Below are 9604 nucleotides of genomic sequence, written 5' to 3'. Positions count from 1 at the left end.
GGAGAAGGTTCTGTGAGTGCTTGAGAAAAAAGTGAAATTCATTGTTTTGGGGTGAAATGTCCTATAGATATCAATTAGGTCTAACTGGTCTATTGTATCATTTAAAGTTTGTGTTTCTTTGTTAATTTTCTGTTTAGTTGATCTATCCATAGGTGTGAGTGAGGTATTAAAGTCTCCCACTATTATTGTGTTATTGTTGATTTCCCCTTTCATACTTGTTAGCATTTGTCTTACATATTGCAGTGCTCCTATGTTGGGTGCATATATATTTATAATTGTTATATCTTCTTCTTGGATTGATCCTTTGATCATTATGTAGTGGCCTTCTTTGTCTCTTTCCACAGCCTTTGTTTTAAAGTCTATTTTATTGGATATGAGTATTGCCACTCCTGCTTTCTTTTGGTCTTTATTTGCATGGAATATCTTTTTCCAGCCCTTCACTTTCCGTCTGTATGTGTCCCTTGTTTTGAGGTGGGTCTCTTGTAAGCAGCATATAGAGGGGTCTTGCTTTTGTATCCATTCGGCCAGTCTTTGTCTTTTGGTTGGGGCATTCAACCCATTTACGTTTAAGGTAATTATTGATAAGTATGATCCCATTACCATTTACTTTATTGTTTTGGGTTCAGATTTATACACCCTTTTTGTGTTTCCTGTCTAGAGAATATCCTTTAGAATTTGTTGGAGAGCTGGTTTGGTGGTGCTGAATTCTCTCAGCTTTTGCTTGTCTGTAAAGCTTTTGACTTCTCCTTCATATTTGAATGAGATCCTTGCTGGGTACAGTAATCTGGGCTGTAGGTTATTGTCTTTCATCATTTTAAGTATGTCTTGCCATTCCCTCCTGGCCTGAAGAGTTTCTATTGAAAGATCAGCTGTTATCCTTATGGGATTCCCCGTGTGTGTTATTTGTTGTTTTCCCCTTGCTGCTTTTAATATTTGTTCTTTGTGTTTGATCTTTGTTAATTTGATTAATATGTGTCTTGGGGTGTTTCACCTTGGGTTTATCCTATTTGGGTTTCTCTGGGTTTCTTGGACTTGGGTGATTATTTCCTTCCCCATTTTAGGGAAGTTTTCAACTATTATCTCCTCAAGGATTTTCTCATGGTCTTTCTTTTTGTCTTCTTCTTCTGGGACTCCTATAATTCGAATGTTGGAGTGTTTCATATTGTCCTGGAGGTCTCTGAGATTGTCCTCATTTCTTTTAACTCATTTTTCTTGTTTCCTCTCTGATTCATTTATTTCTACCATTCTATCTCCTATTTCGCTAATCCTATCTTCTGCCTCCATTATTCTACTATTTGTTGCCTCCAGGGTGTTTCTGATCTCATTTATTGCGTTATTCATTATATTTTGATTCTTTTTTATTTCTTCTAGGTCCTTGTTAAACCTTTCTTGCATCTTCTCAATCCTTGTCTCTAGGCTATTTATCTGTGATTCCATTTTGATTTCAAGATTTTGGATCATTTTCACTATCAATATTTGGAATTCTTTCTCAGGTAGATTCCCTATCTCTTCCTCTTTTGTTTGGTTTGGTGGGCATTTCTCCTCTTCCTTTACCTGCTGAGCATTCCTTTGTCTCTTCATCTTGGTTTTATTGCTGCGTTTGGGGTGGCCTTTCTATATTCTGGGAATTTGTGGAGTTCTCTTTATTATGGAGCTTCCTCACTGTGGGTGGGGTTTTATCAGTGGCTTGTCAAGATTTCCTGGTTAGGGAGGCTTGTGTTGGAGTTCTGGGTTTCTTCTCTCTGGAGTGCAGTGGAGTGACCAATAATGGGTTATGAGACATCAATGGTTTTGGAGTAACTTTGTATATTGAAGCTCAGGGGTGTGTTCCTGTGTTGCTGGAGAATTTGCATGGTATGTCTTACTCTGGAACTTGTTGGCCCTTGGGTGGAGCTTGGTTTCAGTGTAGGTATGGAGGCGTTTGATGAGCTCCTATTGATTAATGTTCCCTGAATTCAGGAGTTCTCTGATGTTCTCAGGCTTTGGACTTAAGCCTCCTGCTTCTGGTTTTCAGTTTTATTTTTACAGTAGCCTCTAGACTTCTCCATCTATATAGCACCAATGATAAAACATCTAGGTTAAAGATGAAAAGTTTCTCCACATTGAGGGACACCCAGAGAGGTTCACTGAATTATATGGAGAAGAGAAGAGGGAGGGGGTAGTTAAAGGTGACTGGAATGAGATGAGGTGGGATCAAAAGAGGAGAGAGCAAGCTAGCCAGTAATCACTTCCTTATGTGTGCTCCACAGTCTGGACCGCTCAGAGGTATTCATGGAGTTATAGAGGGAAGAGGAGAGGGAGGAAATAGACAGAGGTGGCCAGGAGGATAAAAGAGGGAAATGAAAAGGAGAGAGACAAATCCAGCCAGTAACCAGTTCCTTAGGTGTTCTCCACCGTCTGGAACACACAGAGATTCACAGAGTTGGATAGAGAAGAGAAGGGGGAGGGAAGAGATGGAGGCCACCTGGTGGAGAAAAAGGAAAGTCCAAAGGAGGAGAGAGTGGTCAAGCCAGTAATCTCGCTCTCAGGTAAACTTGGGTAGTGAAGTTTGGGTTTTTAAATGTACAAAATTGACAATAAAAACCAAAAAGCAAAGATTAGAAATCTAGAGTAGAGGTTGGATTTTCAAAAATACAATATTAAAGAAAAGAAGAAGAAGGAAAAAAGAAAAAAAAAACAAAGCCACAAGAATTATTAAAAAAACACCACCAACAACCACACAAAGACTATATATGGTGTTTGCTTTAAAAAATGGTCTTTTTTTAAAAAAGTAATAGTAGGTTATAGAAATAAAAATTAGAGGAGAAATAGAGTACTTAACAATTTTAGAAAGTTAGGGAAAAAGAAAAAGAAAGAAGAGAAAGAAAGAAGAAAAACAACCCCACAACAGCATCAACAAAAAACAAACAAAAAAGGAATGATTGTAAAAATAGTAAAGATATATCTGACCCTTTCTCTGGTGGTGTGGGCAATGTGGGCTCACTTCCAAGGCAGTTCCCTCTGTTTAACTTCTTCTGTTTGCTGGTCTCTTCAGTGTCTGATTTCCGTCCTGACACAGGGAGGGCAGTGGTGGACACTTTTTTTTTTTCTTTTTAGGCTCACTTGTTCAGTCGCGCTGTGGGGAGGGAGGGATGCTGCAAACAAATAACACTGTCGTGTGCACACAGTGTCTCAGCCCGCTGGGCCTGTCCCTGCTCGCGGCGCACAAACCGCTCCGGCTCTACGTCGCTCAGCCGGGAACCGTCTGAGGCCGGCCCTAGGCTACATGCACTTCACCTGTCTAAGCCGCTCAGGTGCGGCGCTCAGGCAGCCCTCAGAGGTGCAGATTCTGTTGGGGCTGCATTTTGTGCCCTTCCCAGGTCCGAGTATCTCAGGTGTTTGGCGAGTGCAGTCGCTGTGACTTGTCACCTTTCCTGTCTCTGGTGCTCAGTTTTCTGGGTGTACTGCTGGCGCCCCTTGTGAGGCAGATGGTGACTGTCCAGCACCCCCAGAAGTCTTAGCAAAGAAGCCTGCTTGCAGTTTGGTAGGTAAAGCCTCTCCGGGGTTGCGATTGTCCCCTTCCAGCCCTAATGGCTTTGGCTGCCTGTCCCCAGCGGGGGATGGTCTGCAGCCGGCTATGTCCGTTCTGTCCTTTGTTCTGTGCGCAGTCCTGGCGGTGTCTTATGTTGGAGCTTTTCGTGTGGTAGCTATCCCACAGTTTGGTTTGCTAGCCCAAGTTAGTTTGTTCTGGTTACGCGCGGGGTGTTCCTGCCCGATTCTTACAAAGCACTGCAGCCCGCACCTCCTGCGCCTCCCTGCCCTGCCCCCACTTGTTAGTGGTGGATGCAGGTGTCTGTGCTGCTTTTCCGCTGGGGGAGTTACTGTTGGGCTTGTAATCTGTTGGTTTTAATTATTTATTTATTTTTCCTTCCTGTAATGTTGCCCTCTGTGCTTCCAAGGCTCTCCACAGACTCGGCAGGGAGAGTGTTTCCTGGTGTTTGGAAACCTCTCTTAAAATTCCCTTCCCTGGACAGGCTTCCCTTCCAAGGATGGAGCTTCCTCCCCACCTTCTTTGTCTCTTTTTTTGTCTTTTATATTTTTTCCTACCTGTTTCTGAAGACAATGATCTGCTTTTCTGGGTGCCTTATGTCCTCTGCCAGCATTCAGAAGTTGTTTTGTGGAGTTTGCTCAGCTTTGAAATGTTCTTTTGAGGAATTTGTGAGGGAGAAAGTGGTCTTCCCGTCCTATTCCTCCACCATCTTAGGACCGCCCCCTGTTTTACTCTTTATAAGGCACCACATCACAATGATTAAGAATATTGGCATTACTAATTACTAGCTGTGTGACCTTGGATAAGTTTCTTTGCCTTTCTGTGTCTCAGTATTTTTCATCTGTAAAATGGAAATAAGAGTACCGCCTACCATCTAAGATTGTTGAGGGCTGTGTTAAAAGACATTGAAAGCACTTAAGGTCATGTCTGATATAGGTTAAGGGCTTCATAAATGTCATCTCAGTACTATTTTCTTTCCCATAATCTACATTCATCTGTTAATCAAAATAAGTATTAAATAAGTGTTTAAATAACACAGTAAGTGTTAAAGTATGTTGGTGTGGTAGCCAGTGATAGAACTAGCTTATGCAGAGAGGCAACTTACTTTGACTTATGGGATCCAAGGAAGGGTTGGATACTCAAAACTATGGGAAGGTCCTCCAGCTCACTAATTTGTTCTTTGACTATAATAATTCTGCTATTAAACCCATTTATTGTATTATTCTCTATCACAATATGTCCAGTTGCCTGTTTTTCATAATTATTTTTCTCTGCTTCATGTTTCCAATATTCCTTATATCTCTGAATTTTTATTCATTTAAAATGTTTCTTACATTAATCCTGCTTTTTGCATGCAAGTTGTTCAGTATTTGCTTTCATTTTATAGTGTTTGTCCTTTTAAGAGATCTCATTGTTTGTTCCTTGGGATCATCAGCTGGCTTTGTGTTCTGGAGGTCTTCTGTTTACCCCTCCAGATCCACTCACCATCTTTTCCCACCCTGCTCAGTATCCTTTAAGACTGACCCAAACAAACAACTTCTACAGGTTTCCTTGCCCTCTGGCTTCTGGAAAGAATCATCAGGGGAATTGTGGGAGGGAGAGTGTGAGGTCAAGGGTATTTATTCTCTCACTTCCCTCCCTATAGTGTTGTCTGTGTCCTTGACTGAAGATTGGAATCTGGACTGTCTTCTTTTGATCCTAATATTTCTTACCTCCTTCCAGGTCTGTTACTAGTACTTAAGTACTACCATATGCTGCCCACACAACTGTAAATAGTCTTAATATTAAAGTTTTCTCAAATTATCAGGTTGAATATGCCACTATCTCCTGCTGGGTCCCTGGCTAATATATTCAGCTAGTGATGTCTACCTGGAGAGAAGAACAAAAGCTTATTAGACACTGACTAGCGTTTCTTTAAGTGAGTTAGAAAATAGGGAGTTCTAGACCATGTGATTTCAGGGAAATGACCCATGGTGGAGATACCCTCAAGCTGAAACAGAAGTATAAGCCACCCCCACCCCCCATCCTTTCCACCCAGGAGTTCAGCCCCTCTTCTTGGGAACTGCTTTTATCCTAGGATGCCATTGTTAAAGTTGTGGGGGTTCTTTGAGAAAGAACAGGTTGCTCAGGTGCTTGACAGCTCATCTGTACTTAAACTGTCTATTCTTTATCTCTGCAGCTTCCAGAGCTTCTTAAAAGCTCTGTGGTTGTGATAGAGAAGGCAGTAATCTCTACTTAGGGAATGTTGGAAAGAGAAAAAATCATAACTAGAAAATTTCCTTCCTGCCTATCACCATTTGGTTCTTTAAAGCATGCCTCATCATCTATTCTACCCTAGACCCAATCACCTTCTGTTTCTCAAAGAGTTTCTTAAAGTTTGTTTTTGTTGTTGTTTTAAAGATTTAGAGCCAGCTCTGAGCTCTTCAACTTCTCTTTAGTATAGTTTGTGGAATGAAATCATTGGTGGAATTCCTTGAATCTGTAATTGAACACCAGTGCTCAAAAGATACTTATGTTTTGTTAGCATTGATGCTCTGATTCACTAGGGCAATGATTATTTGCCCAAGGAAGACTCTCAAAGATTATTGATTGGGCTGATAATAAACAGAGTCAATCCTCAGAGGTAACCCAATCCATATCCCTAGGAATGTCTGTACCCAACACTATCACAAAGGGACAGATAGAAAATCTCTGCCCAAGGTTCCTGCAGACCTTCCTCTGCAGAAAGGTCTGGCCCTACCTTCTATGGTTATTATCCTAACACTGTCCTGAATACTATAGTGGATATCCTGATGTACCACCTAGGCCCCCATCAGGAATGAAGGATTATTATCCCAGCTGTTGGGTGTACTATCAGTCCTTTGGGGGGATTGCCTTGATTGAAGAGATAAAAGGAGATATGATGAGAAGACACTGATGCTAAATGTAACGGAGAAATCAGAGAACTATTAAAGTTTCTCCCTTTAAGTAGCTCACAGTCTTGCTAGGAAGATAACTCACAAATAAAAAGAAGTATAATTGAAAAAACAAAAGAGTATGTGATAAACCACAAGAGTGAGCCAGGCAACAACTACAGTAATTTTCAAATTTGCAAGAATATGCATGAGGTTCATTTGGACAAGGCTAGTCATGGAAGATTCTGTATGTAGGAGATAATTGTAAAGAGACTTAAGCCTGGATGGATTAGCTAGGATATGCTGCAAATATGGTTGATCTAGGAACTTCTTAACCCTAACAGTTCAGTTAGTTCATTCTCTCAGTTGTGTCTGACTCTTTGTGACCTCATGGACTACAGCATGCCAGAACTCCCTGTCCATCACCAACTCCCAGAGCTTACTCAGACTCATGTCCATTGAGTAGGTGATGCCATCCAACCATCTCATCCTCTGTCGTTCCCTTCTCCTCCTGCCTTCAATCTTTCCCAGCATCAGGGTCTTTTCAAATGAGTCATTTCTTCACATCAGGTGATCAAAGTATTAGCGTTTCAGCATTAACATCAGTCCTTCCAGACTGATTTACTTAAGGATTGACTGGTTGGATCTTCTTGCTGTCCAGGGACTCTCAAGAGTCTTCTCCAACACCAAAGTTCAAAAGCATCAATTCTTCAATGCTCAGCTTTCTTCCTAGTCCAACTGTCACATCTCACATACATGACTATTGGAAAAACCATAGCCTTGACTAGACGGACCTTTGTTGGCAAAGTAATGTCTCTGCTTTTGAATATGCTGTCTAGGTTGGTCATAATTTTCCTTCCAAGGAGTAAGTGTCTTTTAATTTCATGGCTGCAATCACCATCTGCAGTGATTTTGGAGCCCCCCCAAAATAAAGTCTGTCACTGTTTCCACTGTTTCCCCATCTATTTGCCGTGAAATGATGGGACCAGATGCCATGATCTTAGTTTTCTGAATGTTGAGCTTTAAGCCAACCTTTTCACTCTCCTCTTTCACTTTCATCAGGAGGCTCTTTAGTTCCTCTTCACTTTCTGCCATAAGGGTGGTCTCATCTGCATATCTGAGGTTATTGATATTTCTCCCAGCAATCTTGATTCCAGCTTGTGCTTCATCCAGACTAGCATTTCTCATGATGTACCCTGCATATAATTTAAATAAGCAGGGTGACAATAGACAGCCTTGACGGACTCCTTTTCCTATTCGGATCCAGTCTGTTGTTCCATGTCCAGTTCTAACTGTTGATTCCTGACCTGCATACAGGTTTCATAAGAGGCAGGTCAGGTGGTCTGGAATTCCCATCTCTTTTAGAATTTTCCAGTTTATTGTGATCCACACAGTCAAAGGCTTTGGCAGTCAATAAAGAAGAAATACATGTTTTTCTGAAACTCTCTTACTTTTTCGATAATCCAACGATGTTGGCAATTGGATCTCTGATTCCTTTGTCTTTTTGAAATCCAGCTTGAACATCTGGAAGTTCATGATTCATGTGCTGTTGAAGCCTGGCTTGGAGAATTTTGAGTATTACTTTACTAGTGTGTGAGATGAGTGCAATTGTGCAGTAGTTCAAACATTCTTTTGCATTGCTTTTCTTTGGGATTGGAATGAAAACTGACCTTTTCCAGTCCTGTTGCCACATACATGACTACTGGAAAAACCATAGCTTTGAGTAGACAGACCTTTGTTGGCAAAGTAATGTCTCTGCTTTCTAATATGCTATATAGATTGGTAATAGCTTTTCTTCCAAAGAGCAAACATTTTTTAATTTCATGGCTGCAGTCACCATCTGCAGTGGTTTTGGAGCCCCCCAAGATAAAGTCTGTCACTGTTTCCATTGTTTCCCCATCTATTTGCCATGAAGTGATGGGACTAGTTGCCATGATCTTTGTTTTTTGAAGGTTGAGTTTTAAGCCAGCTTTTCACTCTCCTCTTTCACCCTCATCAAAAGGCTCTTCAGTTCTTCTTCACTTTCTGCCATAAGTTTGGTGTCATCTGCATATCTGAGGTTATTGATATTTCTCTCAGCAATCTTGATTCCAGCTTGTGCTTCATGAGCCCAGCATTTGTCATGATGTACTCTGCATATAAGTTAAATAAGCAGGGTGACAATATACAGCCTTGATGTACTCCTTTCACAATTTGGAACCAGTCTGTTGTTACATATCTGGTTCTAACTGTTGCTTCTTGACCTGCATACAGATTTTTCAGGAGGCAGGTCAGGTGGTCTGATATTCCCATCTCTTGAATAATTTTCCACAGTTTGTTGTGATGCACACAGTCAAAGGCTTTAGTGTAGTCAATGAAGCAGAAGTAGATATTTTTCTGGAATTCTCTTCCCTTTTCTATGATCCAACGGATGTTGGCAATTTGATCTCTGGTTCCCCTGCCTTTTCTAAATCCAGCTTGAACATCTGGAAGTTTATCAGATAGTGTCTTTCCTATTTCAAATTAATTGACATGTGTTTGAGAGAATTCATTACCACAATGGCCATGAGAACAGTCAAATGACTCATTTTTTTCCCCTCAAATGCCTGCTCAGTTTCACAACAACCCTATGAGACAGGAACTATCATTATTCCCAACTTACCAATCAGGAAGTAAGGTGCAGGATGGATAAGTGAGTTTCTCAAGATTACACAGCTAGTAGGTAGTTGTGTTAGGATCCAAGTCCAAGGAGTCTGAGCCAAAGCGTGTGTTCTCCTACCATATTTCCAAGGCTTTCCTCTGAGACAACAAATGTTAAGACTTGGATTGAAATTGTTTATGAAGTGATAGTTTTCGTTATGAAGTGATAGAAGAAGACTTGTTTATCTTTTTTTTTCTTTTTTGAGAAAGCAGTTTTTGCAGCAGCCCAAATTATATCATGAGTAAGTGAAACTGTTGTTCATTAGATCTCCAGGATAGTGTAACTCTCACATGGCAATTGCTGTAAGAGGTGAAGAAGATGAACAATCCTAAATGTTCACTTTGGGAACATGGATATCATTTCTAGTCATATGGTGTTCATTAACCTAAGTTTCATTTACCCCAGGCAAATACATGTTTCTGGGTGTGGAAGGATGAAGGAAAGGGAGATCGTGTATTTAAAAAAAAAAAACACACACACAAAGAACAGAAACAGAAGTAA

The sequence above is a fragment of the Capricornis sumatraensis genome, chromosome 5 (genome assembly GCF_032405125.1).
Source record: "Capricornis sumatraensis isolate serow.1 chromosome 5, serow.2, whole genome shotgun sequence".
In the NCBI taxonomy this organism is placed as follows: Eukaryota; Metazoa; Chordata; class Mammalia; order Artiodactyla; family Bovidae; genus Capricornis; species Capricornis sumatraensis.
The sequence above is the reverse complement of the archived record's forward strand: the minus strand, read 5'-3'. Positions refer to the sequence as shown.